Below are 17,542 nucleotides of genomic sequence, written 5' to 3'. Positions count from 1 at the left end.
TAAATGAAAATTGATAGAAAGTTTTGGAAGCACGTTCTGAGAGTTCTTTTTGAATAAAATTATACTGATAAATAGATATTGGGAATTGAATTTTGATTTGAGGAAAAAAGCATAAATTAACTTATTGTTAATGGTTGATGGTAAATATTTCCCAAATTCTTGAAGAAAAAAAATTAAATAAATAAATTGATGCTTAAAACTATACATAACACAAAAATTGTAAATTTTATAACATGAATTAGAATTTTCAAGTATAGTCAATAAATAGCCATGCATAGTTCTATAAATATTTAATAAATATGAGTAGTTGTAACAATTGAATTCTAAACTCAGCATAGTTTAATGAATCATCAGTAACTAAAAACAAATACACAACACAAAATTATTAGAAAGTTTGATAAATATGAACTATTGCAACTAAATAGATACATAAATGTAACTATAACTATATGAGTGTTCTATAACTTTAAAGATATTCAATCTGTAAGACATTTCACAGACCATTGTTTCAGTAAGAAAGTTATTACAAGTATCAAATAATTGCATTTTTATAAATAAAAAAAAGTTAAATTCTAACTCGATTACGAAAGAACTATATAAAAATATCCTATTTAACTGTTTATATTACTTACGCGCTTATATAAATGTTACTATGATGCTAAAAATAGAGATATTCTATTTTTATAATATTTTTCTTGCAAGTAACGTCACGTCGATGAACTAAAACGTGCTGAGAATAAAGCTTAAGTTGAGGCTTATCTATCACAACTTATCTATCACCAACGCGGCTTAAGATAGAAATGAAATCCTGGAGTACGAAACCACACAATTTCATTAACCGCTGAAGTTTTAATTGTGAAGATGGTAAGATGCGTCACACAGTTTTTAAATAGAATTAACGGAGAAAACCAACGTACAAATTATTCTCTTAGTGTAGGTCTTCTGCAGGAAAGAATATTTGTTTACGGATTCTGTATAATATTGCCAAGTTCTTTTGCAATTATAAAAAAGTTGCTTACAATAAATTTGAGTTAAAACATTATTAAAAAAATAGAGCTTAAATTGTTCGCTAAACTCGATACGAAATTTTACTTTTTTGAACCAATTTTTGAGTTTATTTAGTTATAGTTGATTAATGGATTTTATGAACGCACAACTGACGTATGGCTTTAAATTATTGGAGGCGGTATATAACAAATTTATCTAACAATAATATCTACAGTTCAATCATTTGCTTTAAACATGCATTCAGAAAAATTAACTCCACGTTGAACCATAATATTGATACCTTGAACATTAATATCGTTCAAATTTGCAATAACTATAACGATATGTCAAGTTGAACCAAATTATTGTAATTCCTTAACTTGAATATATATAACATTATGATTCAGATTTGACCAAACAACGCTTCTTTTTAACACGTCATTAAAGTTACTGCCAATTTGTCGGATATTATGGTTCAATGTATTATGTTAATAACTGTATTTTGAATTGTAATATCGTACAAATTTGTAACAAACTTAATATAATACCTAAATAAACTAAATTATCGTAGTTTCGAAACTTGATTGCTTTATATTATGGATTAAGCTTTGATCAAAACACGGTTCAATTTAACACCTAAATAAAGTTACTACCAATTTGTCCGATATTTTGGTTCAAAAAACTGATATTATAGTTCAAAGGATCGATATAAGGGTTCAGTGTTGAACCCTAATAACGGAACTTTGAAACCTAATATCGAGCAAATTTCCAATAACCTTAATATAATGCCCAGTTTAACCAAATTATAGTAATTTCTAAGCTTGATTATACTAAGTTATGATTCAGCTTTGACCAAAACACGGTTTAATTTAACATCTCATTAAAGTTACTGACAATTCACCCTATATTTTAGAAAAGAAAATATTATGGTTCAAAGTTGATCCCTAATTACTATATTTAGAGCCCTAATATCGCACGTGTGCAACAACCTTAATATAATCCCAAGGTGAACCCAATTACCGTAATTTTTTAACCCAGTTTTGTGAAAAAGAAAAGCATTTGTGATCTAATTTTTTAATGTTTAAAAGTTTACTCTAATGCAGCCTTATTTGGACTCATAAAAATGTACAAAAACTGAGAATAAGGCAGTGATTTTGATAATGTTCATTTCAGTCTCCAAATTGGCGATTTTTAAAGAGTTTAATAAATTTTAAAATATTTAAGTTATTTGTCTGTTCTAAAACGCAGACAATTCTTCACGGTAAGATTATATATATATAGTTTAAAATCATCGCATTGCCTTAAGAGTAAAGCACTTAAACTATGGCTTGTTTATTTTCCTTGGAGACTGAGCTCACAGTTTAACCCTAATATAACGTTAGTAAATTAGAACGCCAAGAAGTGATTCTTAACTTTTGATAATTTATTGTAAAATAAAGGAATGGAACATGCCTTTGAAATAAACATTTACATTAATAGCAAACTTTTTATAATTCCTAATTCTTTTTTAAAAATAATCTAAAATATTTTTTAAAATAGTCAAGATATACCCTAAAAAACTATTAATTGCCCTCAAAAGTTATTTGCTGTGTTATTGAAAAGGTATTTTTCGAAAAATTAACAAGCAATTACGGTTACGATGCAGCAGTTAAACATGCTTTTTAAATTAAAATTCCATTTCTATTACGTAATTCAATGTTGTTATCATAAAACAATCACTTCTATTTGCTAAATGAGAACAGATATATAAATAATTACTGAAAACAAAACAAAAAAGGTAACATCTAATAACTACATCCTTGTTGGAAGTTATGTCTCTTTAAAAGTCTGAACACATCATCTTAAACCACAAACATAGCGAATAAGTACGAAATTAACAAGTAAAAAAAGAACCTTAAAGTTCAAACAAATGAAAGGTATGTTTTCTTAGTTTCGAAAAGAAAAAATTCTTACTAATTCTTAAACCGGAATGGGTTTGTAAAAATACCATACGCCGCCAAGACAGAAATATCATTGTTACATCGAAACTGTGTGATGAGTTTGTAGGCTGTCGTAAGAAGTTTTATTCGTAAAATTTAAGTAAATCTAATTGCTCTGTTTTCTCTTGGAAAATAAAAGATTAAACAGTCTTTTTTGGTCTAATTTTAATAAAAGTTAAAAAGGTTTAAAAAATTTTTAAGCTAGTTATTTAAAAAAAAATTATAAATTTTTTTCTTTCTTTCAAATTTACAATTTGAATGCTTTAAAAATTCAAAGCAAATATATGATTTTAAATCATATATACAATCTTGTTGAAGGTAACTGAATAATTTTTTTTCAAAAAGTTACACATAATTGGAATGTTTACAAAATAATATAGCTATCATTAAAAAACAATTTAGCAACATTTTTCCACAATTATGAAAACCTTAAAATCAATTAATAATTCTCAATTTTTGCAAGAGTATAAGCGTTGCAGATTTGACATTAATCATAAAATTTCTTTCTTTTTCAGTAATTTTTATAAACATAAACAAATCCCATGCATCACCCACTTCGCCTACCTCTATTGTGGTCGGGGGAGTTCCTACCTTAGACAAACTATATGTTATGCTCTGAGACTTTTCATACTAAATCGGTTGTTCTTTTCTATTTCTTTAATTCACCTCTGATAATAAATACTAACAAACAATAAAACCACACAAGATAAAATTTGATTAATGAACTTAAATTGCAAAAATTTATTTCATCTTTTTTCTTCCAATTTAATTTAAATGTATACATTTATTTCGAACAAGCTCGAACTTTTCCATTTAGACTCTCGTAAAAGTGTAAATTAATAACTTTGCTTGTTAAGAAATATGAATTTTTATTATTTCGAAGAAGTAATTATTAACTCTTGAATGCAGTTTTACTTTTTAACTCGATTAAATTCAGTTTTATTGATTAAAACGTATCGTAAGTAATAAATTTAAAAAATTCCGTCCAAGTTAAATAGTGCGAAAACCCAGAGGATAATCCAGGAAATCAACGCCAAACCATCATGTTACACTTGCTAACCATCACGCTTCCTACTCTTTATATCCAGACGTCACAGATGGCGTGGGGGACTTAGGAACAAACAGGGGGAACCGGGTGGTGGGGGTCTTCAACAGAAAGGGGGAGGGGAGAGACTGGCTTTTGGAGACCAAAAGCACATTTTTCTCTGGCGTTTAGGCGACATAAACAAACCCCAGACATCACCCACTTCGCCTATCTCTATGTTATGCTCAGAAACTTTTCACACTAAATTGGTTGTTCTTTTTTTTATTTTTTCAAGGCACCCCTGATAGTAAAGAAATCATCACATCCTATGAGATTACATCACTTCCGGTTGTGTGATTCATCGATGATTAATTGGACCCTTATAGTTAAAATTATATTATTAAAACCAACTTTTTTACGTTTAATTACAAACTTACATAACCAGTGATTAGTAATTTGATTTCTATAAATCTAATTAAGTTTCAGAAGCTTATGAAATCTTCATACAAGACAAGTCATGATCAACTACATAGGTTAATAGTTAAGTTCATTTAAGCCAAGCTAATTTTTCACAGCATGCATAGTTAATTTTTATGTAGAATAGTTCATGTACTCTCGAAACTCGTGTAAAAATTTATACTCGCGATAACTGAGTTGAATACTTGGAAGCCAAATTATCTTTTTACAGCATAAGTAGTTATTTTTTTTTTATATAAGACAACTCATAATCAACAATGTAGTTTATAAGACATGAATAGCTGGGTTCTAAACAAGCCAAATTATGTCCTTGTAGCCCAAACAGTTATTTTTATGTAAGCTATTTCATGAACAATCGTAACTTATTGTAAGACTTACTCATAAAACTCGGTTTGACTTAAGTGGACACTTTAAAAGTCAATCTATCCATGTAGTCAATTTTTATGTAAGACAATTCACCCCCAAGACACCCGTGGACTTATGTAAGACATTTACTCGCGATAACTGAGCGAAATACTTGAAAGTCAAAGTATCTCTTTACAGCCAAAGTAGTTAATTTATATGTAAGACAAGTCTTAATTAACAATGTTGTTTAAAAAAGAGAAATAGCTGGCCAAACCAAGTCTTTACAGTCAAAATAGTTATTTTTTTTAGGTAAGACACTTCATGAACACTCGTAACTTATTGTAAGACTAATTAATATAAGACACTCACTCGATTGAATACTTAATGAATCAAACTACCTCTTTGCAGCCAACATTATTAGTCAATCACTTGTTGGAAACTTAAAAACCGAAACATTCCTTTACAGTCAAAGTAGTTGATTTTATGTAAGACAATAATCAACAATGTAGTTTACAAGAGACAAATAGCTGGATACTTAACATCCAAATTACGTATTTATGGCCTACCTAGTTAATTTTTATGTAAGACCTTTTATGAACACTCGCGACTTAAGACTAACTTCTGCAAAATATTTACTCTTGCTGATTGGATTTTTATAAGTAAAACAATATTTTAAGTGCCTATGTAGTTAATTTTTATGTAAGACAATTCGTGTCCCTTATGAACACTCGCGACTTAAAACTAACTTCTGTAAAATATTTACTCTTGCTGACTAGTTGGATTTTTATAAGTAAAACAATATTTTAAATGCCTGTGTAGTTAATTTTTATGTAAGACAATTCGTGTCCTTTATGAACACTCGCGACTTAAAACTAACTTCTGCAAAATATTTACTCTTGCTGATTGGATTTTTATAAGTAAAACAATATTTTAAATGCCTATGTAGTTAATTTTTATGTAAGACAATTCGTCTACACCCGTGACTCATGTAAGACATTCAATCGTGATGTAAGACAATGTATGTAAGATAATGTGATGTAAGATACTATAAAGCCAAAATATTTCTTTATGGCCAAAGTAGTTAATTTAGATGTAAGACAATTCATAATCAACAATGCAAACTGGATTCTTAACAGCCTAATTTGGTTTTTACAGCCTAACTAGTTAGTTTTATGTAAGGCATTTAATTAACAAATAGATAGTTTACTCGCGATGATTAGTTTGTCACTTAAATGCCAACCCATGCATAGGAAAACTAATAAGTTTTTTTAAAGTTAAACTAACTGTTAGGGCCTAGTTAATTTTTGCTACAAAATAATTAATGATCAAGTTGGATTTTTAAAAGTCAAACTTAAGTCTTAGACAGCCTAAATACTTTTTTTCATGATAGGGCATTTCATAATAAATTAGATAGAATCTTAATACTATGATACGTTTTTAGGGCGTAATTAGATTCTTTAATAACTGTTTATGATTAACCCGATAGTTTAATCACATATATGCTGTCGTAATGCGCAACAAAACTTTCTGGAAACTTTGTCAAGCAGCAGCTATAACACAATGTTTTTATAAATAATATTTAATATAAAAGTATGAGAGTTTTTTATCTAAAAATTTATGCAGTTAGCAATACTCAGCATTAAAAAAAGTATAAATAAAGTAAAATAATTCTAGTATTATTGAATTATATTTATACAAAAAATGCAGCAGAAATTCATTGAATATTTTTAATCAATAGAAATATTATATTTATGTAAACCAATCACTAATGCGCTCTATGATTCTTAAAATACTTATGGTAAGTATTGCTAAACAGAAATACAGTAGTTCAATATTTCGTACCTAGATGGCACTTCATAGCAAATGCTATAAAATACAGTTCCCGCTTCCCACAGATGAGAAATTTTCAAGCATGGTACTGTAGTAAGAATATGATTCGGGCATTTTGTTGCTATAAAGCGAATCTTCTACTTTTTGTTACTTTTCTATGAATCGAAAAATACGTTTTTGTTTGCGAAAACTAAACTACTTGTTAGATTTAAAAAATTCATAATCTTTTTACAAAATGAATCACTTATCAAAAAAATTAATATTTTCCGATCTTTTTCTATCAAAAAGCATTCTTTTAAAATTTATATTAATTGAATTTCTTTATAAAAAATAGTTCAAAATTTGCAACAATAAACGTACTTGTGGTCCTATAAAAAAAAACAAAAAAAAAAAAAAAACAAGCCAAACAAGGGCTTTGAGTGGCTAGCTAAGTATCAGGATGAATTGAATATGCAGTACACATTAGATCGTATAATACACAAAGGACAAAAATTATGATAACGATAAGCAATAAAATGAGCGAAATGCAAAATGAGCGATACTTAAAATGCAAATTAAGTACAAACTCTAGTAATATTACTTATATTAAGTACAAACTCCCGTAGTATTACTTATATTAAGTACTAACTCCAGTAGTATCACTTATATTAAGTACTAACTTCAGTAGTATTAGTATAAGTACTAACTCCAGTAGTATAGTAGAATGAGTGAGAATTAAAAAAGTAGATAGAATTATGACAATTGAAAAAAATAAACTACTATAAAACAAATAACTAATTTTATCATTCATTCAATCTATCACTCACAATGGCAGACGTTTCCTGCCAATTAATTTTTTGAAGATGCCTAAAATTGAAATGTTTATTAAATTAAGGAAAAAGAATATGATGACTTACTACAAAAAACAACGCCATTAAAACTTTATAATAATTTATCACTCATAATAACAGACAAATATGAATACATTGTTCCTTTTTGAATTTTTTAATCATATATAATGAAATTTACAAGGATAACCACTTTTGAAACTTGAGAAGTGATCTATGGCTTAATCAATGCAAACTACATTAAGCGGTAAGATTTTGTCAGATAAAAGCTTTTGCTTGAGGACAAAATTAATGTTTTTAATATTCATTATAACTTCAAAATGCCTTTCATTAATTAATAATTAAATAAATAGAATTTAAAATTGTCATTAATTGGCTATTATATCTAATGTGTATTTAATTCTTGAATTGTTTAATTACATTGAAATAAATTGTGTAACTAAATTTTATATTAAATAATAAAACGTAATAGAAGTTACTGAATAACTAATTCTTGTATTAGTAATTGTATTAAAATATATCATATAAATTAATCTTATGTCATTGGATCTTGGTTAAAAATTGGTCTAGAGTTAAAAATTATTGTAAAAATGAATCTTGCGTTATTAAATGTATTAAAAATCACTGTATATATAATTCTTTTATATCAAAAGATATCTTATAGCTGATATATGAAATCAAACTAATATATGAATATATAGTTAAATATAGTTATATGAATATATAGTTAATTTATATAGTTAATATATAGTTAATATGAATATATAGTTAATTTTTGATAGACTAATAATAAAATGTACTCTTAATTATTTAATTGAAAATCTGCGTGTAATGCAAATTTTGTCACGTATTAACAGTTACTGTAATTTTTTTACTAGTTAAAAAAATTATAAGAAATTATGTAGATACGAGAGCTGAGCATATCGATAAAAAAAATAATAATAATTGTAAATTAAACAAACTTGTGCACCAAAAATGTTCATCTGCAAATTCTCATAAAAATGCCTACATAGATTCTGAACACAAGAATTGCATTCGATTTTATTTTTCTTGAAACATTTTTTTATTATTTTTAAATATGGTTGATAAATTAACTTAACGATTATAAAACACTACAGAAGTTTAAAACCACAAAATCCCAGACTTAGCTTATGCTACTTTAGATTATATAAAATGAATTTTTATCTCAGAGGTTTATTTTTAAACCTGATCGTTTCTCGGAAGAAAAAAAATAAATAAATAAATGAAACATAAAAAATAGCACCCCATAACAAAGAAAGAGCAAAAATTCTCTTCCCTACTCCTCCCCGCACAGCCACTCCCCCCTTACGAAATTCAAAGGTAAACATATCACAAAAGGAACTGACCTGTTGAAGGAAGGCGGTAAGAGCGCGACCCCACTTCCAGCAGACGATATTGACAACACAGGGGTGGTCCGCTGAGGATCAGAGGATGCTTTTCACAGCTGCTGCGGAAACAACCCATTCCGCGACATCAGGAGTTAATTTTTATTTATTTCTTTTATAAATCCTTAAATGTTGATGATTCAAAAAAAAAATATCACACACTATTTAAAATTATCCGTCACGTGGGCGAAGCACAATCTCAAGATGATGTTACGAAGAAATAAACGAAAAGTAATAAAATTATAAAAAAAAATCAGTCCTTCAACTGTTTGAAGAAATTCCTTTATACTAACACCCTCGGTGATCTACATGGGCAACTGGACTGATAGGGAAGAAACAACGGAGCCGGCTGCGAAACACAGTTTTTTTGTAATTAATTTTTGAGATTGCCGGGACGGAACCAATGGGAGAAAGGCGCGAATACTGTCCTCTCTTTTTATTGGTTACAATTACTTCTGGAGAGAGCGATGAGAGGAGACAAGGGTGGAATGGAAAATGAAAGGAGGGGGAGGCTAAAACGATCGGCTTGAGTCTGACATCTCTGGAGCAATTACGCCATCTCTCGGCGGTTACTATTATTATAGCTTTTTCGACACCTCCGAAGCCTCTTTGGCGATTTGTTTGGCGTCACTATCAACTCGCCGTGAAGGAGATAAAGCAACGAAATTACATCGTATGATGGAAGTGTAGAGATCTCGTGCAGAAGAAAAAAAGGTAGAAGAAAGAAAAAAAGAAAACATGACGTATACTTAGGCTAAAATACTGTTTACGCTTGTCAATCGTACAGATACGAGAAATTAAAAATTATTTTAAGAATTCTCAAATATCTATTTTTTTTTAATAATCCAAATAAATTTCAATGAAGAAAAAAACGGAATGTTTTGAGGCGTTATGTTCAGAAAGATATTTATTAAACAATCAGCCTCTCTTTCTCTTGATAGAGCTACCTATAAATATTCTAAAATATTGAATTGAAACGAAAAGGCTATGGTGATAACAAATACGAAATAGAAAAGTAAAAAAACGGTTACTTTTTAGACTATTTTTATTGTTTTCTTTTCTTTCAGCACCGTGTCATTTTTTCAACAAGAAAAAAAAAGCCGATAACGTAATTTAATCTAATATCAAACAAAATTAGAGAAAGTCAAGATCAAATTGATGTTACACTACTCAAAAGTTTTTTAATTAATAGAAATTTGCAAATAATAACATCACTAATTTCATCTACCTTTATTACTTACTTTTATCTTAACTAAACGATAAGAAAATTACAAAATTCAGTTTGAAAATCTGGTGGATTTAAAAGTACTATAAGGCTAAAAAATCTGTTGGCACTAAAAGTAATAATTGACATTACTATCTATGAATAATAATCTGTTATTAAAATATGATACTATCAGTAGCAAATAAATTATAAATATTTTTATTAGTGTACCACTAGTTGGTATTTTTTTTCCCTTTTAATTTATAGAAAGGGGTAGTTTTTTAGAAATGACTCTTATGATGAATGTACTACAATGGAATGTTACATTCATTAAGTTATGTACGTAAATACATTTTCTTAATGATTGTGTTACTGTGTCTTATTTCCTGCTATATTTTATCCATTAAAATTATTTTCTAATTTAATTAAAATTTCACAATCTTGAAATAATTGGGTATTATAATTCTGTTAATAATTTTCACAATCCACAATAAAGTAAATACCACCCACCTGCGAAAAGCATTTTTTAACGATAAAGCAAAAATCATTCTTTATTACATATGTGTTTTAAATGGACTTAAAACTAAACAATGCATTTGTTAGTGTGAGGCAAAATGCATTACAGCAAGCATTGTTTAAAAAGTAACCAAACATTTTTTATGCTTATATTTATTAGTTCGGAGTGATTTTAATGAAATAGTTTGCATTGATTATACCGATTTTCAATCTATTGTTAATAAGATTATGACCTATTAAGTTTCTGATTTGAAATTGAGTTTTAAAAAATTTTATTTCCATTTCAATAAATCATTTTAATATAAAATGAGAAATAAATAGCAAAATGGAAATGAGTGGTGTCTTACAATATGTTATTAATTTATCCATGTTAAAAATTAATCAATCTTTAAAATGTTAGAGTATAATTTTCAAAATTTAGGGGCATTAATTTCGATATGAATTGATGGAAATATTTAAACTGATGATAATAATCACTAAATTCATATATTTTCTAGTTTTTTGTTTTCAGATTTATTTTTTAAAAATAGTAATCTTTCTTAAAAATAACTCTTGTGAACGCGCAGTTACTTCTGTTACTATGTAAAGTATTGTAGCAAAATTTTAATAAAAAAATGCTATTCAAATAGAAGTTCCCACAAATGGCATTCAAATAGTAATTAAGTAATCAAATCGAACATGTAGTAAATAAATTAAATTGAGAAATTATAAAAGGGAACATTGAATGACGAATTCATAAAGTCGAATATTGTTGGAAAATTTATAATATGAAACATGGAATAGAATAAAATTGAAAAATAAAAATCGAAAAAAGGAATTTTTCAATAAAATTTTGAGAATATTCAATTGAATATGCTGTGGTTTAATGACAAAATATCCAAGTAGAACATGCTATGAGATATGCAGATAGTTATAAATGTCGGGATAAATAGCTATACTTAGGACAAAAATAAAGTGATGTGAATTGTTTGCATCAATAAAATAAGCATGTGATATTGCTAAATAGCCTAAATCTGCCCACTTAGAAAAAATAAACTTACCCTAAATCAGCCAAGTTAGCTAAAAATTATTTAAAACTATTTACTTTATTTAAAATGGAATGTTTGAAACAGAATAACAGAACAGATTAACGGATTGTTTCAATTTTATTAAACTATAGTTTACTTTAAATAAAAACTAGATTGGAAATATTTCAAAAAAGTAAACTACAACCTAGCTAACAAACTAGTTATATAACCATCCTGTATGCTCAAAGTATGCTTATTAAATTTCTCAAAACAATGACGCTTTGTTGAAATTATCTCATATTATTCAATCTGCAGAACAATAGATTAATTCATTATTATTTTGATTAATCTGATAGCATAAAGATATAAATTATTAAAATGTCATTAATAAAATTAGTGCTTTAACAACTAACAAAAATAAATGATTTAATTTATCTGAACAGGGAAAATAATATATGATTAACTTTCCTTATTTTTGCAAAGAGAAGTTTCCATTATTTCTAAATTTTTTTTAAAATATATGCATTAAAAGTTAAAGCCAGACAGCCTTGATCATTTAAATTTTCAACTCTAATGAGTCATTTCATAAATACAGGAAATATGCCTTCATAAATTACTCTTAAAAATATCTTTACTATCAAAACTATTATTAACAGTTTTAAGTCTTTGAAATTGTACTCCTTATTAAAGCAATATGATTGCAATGCTCGATAAGCTTCTCACAAAAAAAAAGGAAAAAAATTCCCGAAGATGATAATCAGTAAAGATCCAAAGATGAAAGATCCAAAAAGTTAAGAAAGAACAGAAAGTAACATTAAAAAAAATCCTATGAAAAATGAATATTTTTGGGCAATATTTTCTTAAATTGGTATTTCAAAAATTAATTACTTTAAAAAATGTGCATAATAATATAAAAAATTGATATTTTCAAAAAGGAAAGCTATTCATAAAACGGGAAGTTAAATTAAAATTAAAAAAATTTTATAACGGTTTTTAATTGTAAACAATGTCCCTAAACTTATAAAAGTTTGACAATTTTTTTTAAAGCAAAATTAAATATTAGCTTTCAACAACTTTTTCACAAAACTTTAAAATTGAAATAAATTTTTAGATTATTATTGCAATTAAAAAGGGTGTCTTTAAAAAATCAGAATTCTCACAAGATGAGAATATGTTTTCAAAATTAATAATCAAACTACTAAGTTCCTCAAAAACTTTTAAGTCCTTTTCAAGATATGGAACCTCACCTGGCAAGTTTTACAAAGTTTACGAACGTTACAAACATTTTATCTCCAAATTGGAGCAAAGTAAAAAAATTTAAGAATCAGCTGAATAGATGTATTAATGTGAGACAAGTTATATCTTTTAATAGTTATTTTTTTCCAAATTTGTCATGAAGAATTTCTTAACAAAACTATAGCATCATATTTTGCTTTTTATGTTTTCTGCTGCTGTTAATTGGCTTGAATATAATTAGGTTAGTAACTTGTGGTATCGCTTTTTAAAATCAATATTATTATTAAAAATACCAAAGTCATAAAGCCATAATAATAATAATGTAATTTTATTTCTTCGTTTTATAGTTATCGTGTAAAAACGTAGTAAAAATGAATATAATTGATTCCATGCTTGTTAATTTTATTATTATTCCTTCCTGTTTTATAAAATTGTTGTTCCATTTGCAAAGTAAATACACTTTTTGCAAAATCGTATCATTGTTAAATTGGTATACTTTGCCTATGGGGTTGTCCTCTTTAAGAAATATGTTACTTTTTCCAAAACTTTGCTGCTCTAGATCAGGGGTTCCCATTTTTTTTCCTTCTTTTTAATGGAACTTTCAAAAATCAAGCTTCTTCTCGCGGAACGCTGACAATCATATAAAAAAGTTAATAAGCTGATGTGTCTAAAAAAAATAATAACAATAAGAAACTTAAATAAAAAAAATCTAATTATTTTCTAAATATTTAATGTGAAGAATGAAATATTTTAAATTCTAAATTAATTCTCGATTTATTTGAAATTATTTGCTGGTCTATGAATTATGATTTTTCGCTGCTATAAATGTTGAGAATCATTAACAGTGAAACATATTTCTTAAATTTCGTAAATATATTTTGAATTGAGAAGTTCGATGAGCAATACCACCTATGTAGTTTTTTAAAAATACTTTCATTTTTTTTTATAATTAATTCAAAAAAAAAATTTTAAAAATATTTTTTTAAAGTTTTCTACTTTTTTCCATTAGCATTTTATATAAGTAATCTCGTTTATATAATCGAAACATTTTACAAATTGTTTATTATTTATAGGATATAACCAAAATCATTATTGGTTTCAAAAATCCCCCCCTAGATCTCGGAATCCTTGTGGTCCCTGTACTATTAAAAAAATCATAAATCGAAGTATAACTGTATAGCTTTGCTTTCTTATTTATCATTATTCAATTCTTTTTTTTTGTTTTTTTCATTTCTTCTTGAAAAACCTATGTGCTGCATCATGTTAGGAAAAAAAAATATTATGCAGGCAAAGAATTGAAAATTGAAGTTTTGTTGTAAAATTTCACATTCTTATTCACAATCATTTAACGTTTGTTTATTTCCTTTGTATCTTAGTGCTATATTAAATTCCACAACACCTCAAATTTTAATAAATAAAATTCTTTGTAAAGGAAAACGTGAAATATCAGAAAATAGAAAGCATAATCATATGCGTAATTTGAAGTTAAAGCTTTGCATCCCTAAATAATTTTTAATTTCTACTCGTTAAGTTATTTATTTTAAACTAGACTTTTCTTCGAGCTTTAATGCTTATGTCCATACCCAAGAATACAACCACAACTTTAAAAATATTATGAAAAAAAATTTTTTTTTCTAGCGACAAAATTAAAGAATTTTACTTTCACAAGAACAAATTGCAATTTAATTAAGCTTTATATTCTTCGTAATCTTCATACGCTCTTAGCAGTCTTAGTCTTTTTTCGTTATCTTTTAATTTCGTATCAAACTAAATTACGCGTGAATTCACCATTAGACATCTAATTAGATGTGAAACATAACTAAAAAGAGAAAAAGAAAAGAGAAAAAAGAAATATCACTGAAGCAAAGAAAGTACTCTCAAGAATTTAATGGCAAAGTTTAAAATTTTTAAAAACTTTTTTTTTTTTAAATTTGCTTTTTTTTCTTCTTCTTTGTCTTTCATTTAAATTAAACTAAATTTTTTTCCCGAATTTTAATGATTACGTCTACATCCACTTACTCAATATTATTTTTTTGCGTTTTTGCTTTTAAAAGAAAATCTCCAAAGCAAAAATTAGTGTCTGTTAAGCCTACAAATGATGATTTTATTTTTATAAATGCGCAGGAAAAACTGCTTGTTCTTTCTTCATTCCCCCAAAAAAGAATAAAATCGTGATGTAAAAAAACAAAACAGATTGTGTCGTATTCCTAATGATCATACCTAAAGAATAATGAGGTAGTAGCGTCGAATGAAGAATAAGAAAAATCGTCAACTACATTTCTACTTCTTCATTAATCGAACACATTCTCATTGCTCAAAGACAATGCGTTGTTAATAAAAATACGATGATGCAAAAGGAAGAAGGTGGTGGAGGAGGAGGGAGAATGGTCACCAATAGGTCATCTAAAAGGTATTATTTCGTAGGCGTAAAGCAATCGTCACCTGACTTTAAGATGGCGCAATTGGGTTCAAAAACATTATGCGTCTGGAATTAAAAACGAGCAGGGTTGAAAGCCTATGAGAAATTCGCTAATGGTGTTCTTAAAGTATTGTTGTAAAGGAATATATATATATAAAAAAAGGTAACAGTTTCAGTACTTTAAGTTGGAATAAAATCATTAGTTTTGAAATTTTATACACTAGCTTGTAATAAAGAATTTTCTGCGTGTTAAAAAGAACAAAAAGTTTAAATTAAAAAAAAAAAAAAAAAAAAAACTAACATTTCAGTTTGGCGAAATTTTTTAACCTACTTAAAAGCCGATTAGTTAATGGAAAAATGTCTATTTTAATATATTTTTACCAGTTGAAATAGTGCAATGTTGGAATAGAGCTCTTTTAATTTTACGAAACTGGAAATTTACTTAACATGATGTTTTATACTATTGCTATTTTCATAGTAATTTTTAATACTATTTTCATAATTAAAATAGAGGACTATAAAAAGCGGAGCAAACAAAATCTAACAGTTATGAGTAACTTTAACAAACACACAACAATTATGAAAATAGACTGAATAGCGTTTTTGGTAGGAAAGAGCCTTCAAAAATGAGCCTTAAAAAATCAGCAATGACAAATTAAAAATAACCAATAACCAATGTCAAAGTTTTTTTTACATTGTCGCACAAATCTCATCAGCATTACTTTATTTCATAACCGTCGTTGAACAGTCGACCCAATTTTAGGTTTACGACTACTACTGTTAAATTCCATAGCCTTGTAATTTTGAATCCAATTCAGAAGACAAGGGAACTCTTGGATGTGCCTTCGCGGAGGACTTGTTGATGGAACTAACTTGTATTTGCTTGGAGAGGAAAACCCCTAAAACCTTCTATAGTAAGCCTGACGGTAAAGGGAGGGATCCCTAACCCATGATCCGTCTATCACTGACGATATTTTATGTTAGCACTGTGGTCAGTGCAAACTGAGTATGGAATTTTTTTCGACTAGCCATCGCTGGGCATCGAACCTCAGTCAACCCATTGGGAGGAGAGGGCTCTATACTCTGAGCTATCACGCTTCAATCAGCATTATGACTTGATTGGAGTTTGGGCAATAAATTTGGAACAGTCAACACTTTCTCTTTCTTGCAGATTGGATACAATTTTGATTGAAAATCCTGTTTTTGATTACATTCGAATCCCTCAGCTTGTTCAATAACAGTTTTTGAATTTCATTCAACGAAATCATTCGAATTCTCCAACGAGTTTACAATAACTACCTTCATAATTGTATAATATTTTACATATATATTATAATATATAGCATTTATAATATTATAATATATAGTCTTATAACTAAGACTAGCACTTGCGAATAGGAACAGTTAGAATAAAGTACATCAAAGCGGCATATACGCATTCCACATGGAATGTCATTATGGAACATGCATTCCATGTAACATGAGGAATATAAAATATCTCAATTTTAATATTTGGCGTAATTTTAACAATAACTTAAAACCTTTCATATCAATAAATTTTTTTAACAGCTGTATCTTATCGCAAATATTATACACTTTAGTACCCACTGGAAGTAATTTTTGATAATTATTTATCTATTATATTTTATTCTCGAGGGAATAAATTATAATAAACAAGCAATTACTAAATTTTTATACCTGTTTTTGAACAGGCTTGTATTCATTAAAATTTAAAACTGTTTCTCGAAAGCTTCATCGTATTATGAAATGAGGCTTTTTTGCGGATGATATGCTATTTTTATAACTGCTGTGAGTTTTCAACTGTTACTCATGACTGTTATTTCAAGTTCAGCCTATCTACGCTTATTTTGAAAATAACTCAAAACGTCAATATGGAGAAAAACCACAGTTTTGTGAAAATAAAAAGTGCTTGTTGTCTAATTTTTTAATATTTAAAAACTTACTCCAATGCTACACTCATAAAAATGTGCAAAAACTGAGAATAAGGCAATGATTTCGATAATTTTCATCTATCTGGAAAAATGTCACCAATAGGCAAAAGCCCAGATAATTCTTCACGGCAAAATTATATGTATAGTTTAAATTCATCACATTGCTTCAAGAGTAAATCACTTAAACTATCCTTTTTTTATATTCCTTAGCGACAGAACATCAAAAAAGCTTTGATATAAAGAAAAATATATATTAAAGATAGATACTAGACATAGGTTAGTGTAGGTAAGAATGCAGGAAAAAATTATATGTAAATTGTTTACTAAGTTTAA

General features: G+C 27.4%; 1 protein-coding gene across 5 annotated transcripts in view; it reads right to left on the bottom strand.

Moving 5' to 3' along the window:
- LOC107457539 (zinc finger homeobox protein 3) overlaps positions 1-17,542 on the bottom strand; it is a 251,455-nt gene that overhangs the window by 103,040 nt on the left and 130,873 nt on the right. The window contains exon 1 of one of the 5 annotated variants that reach the window (XM_016075710.4): positions 8,837-9,332. The exons of the other annotated variants lie outside the window; for them this stretch is intronic. The gene's annotated coding sequence lies outside the window, so the exon portion shown is untranslated. Of the gene's footprint in view, positions 1-8,836; positions 9,333-17,542 lie in introns of those variants that run through there. 5 annotated transcript variants of the gene reach the window in all.

This window comes from Parasteatoda tepidariorum, chromosome 9 (genome assembly GCF_982258835.1).
Source record: "Parasteatoda tepidariorum strain Cologne lab strain chromosome 9, Ptep-v5.0, whole genome shotgun sequence".
Lineage (NCBI taxonomy): Eukaryota > Metazoa > Arthropoda > Arachnida > Araneae > Theridiidae > Parasteatoda > Parasteatoda tepidariorum.
Note: the sequence above shows the minus strand (reverse complement) of the source record. Positions and strands in the feature narration are given on the sequence as shown.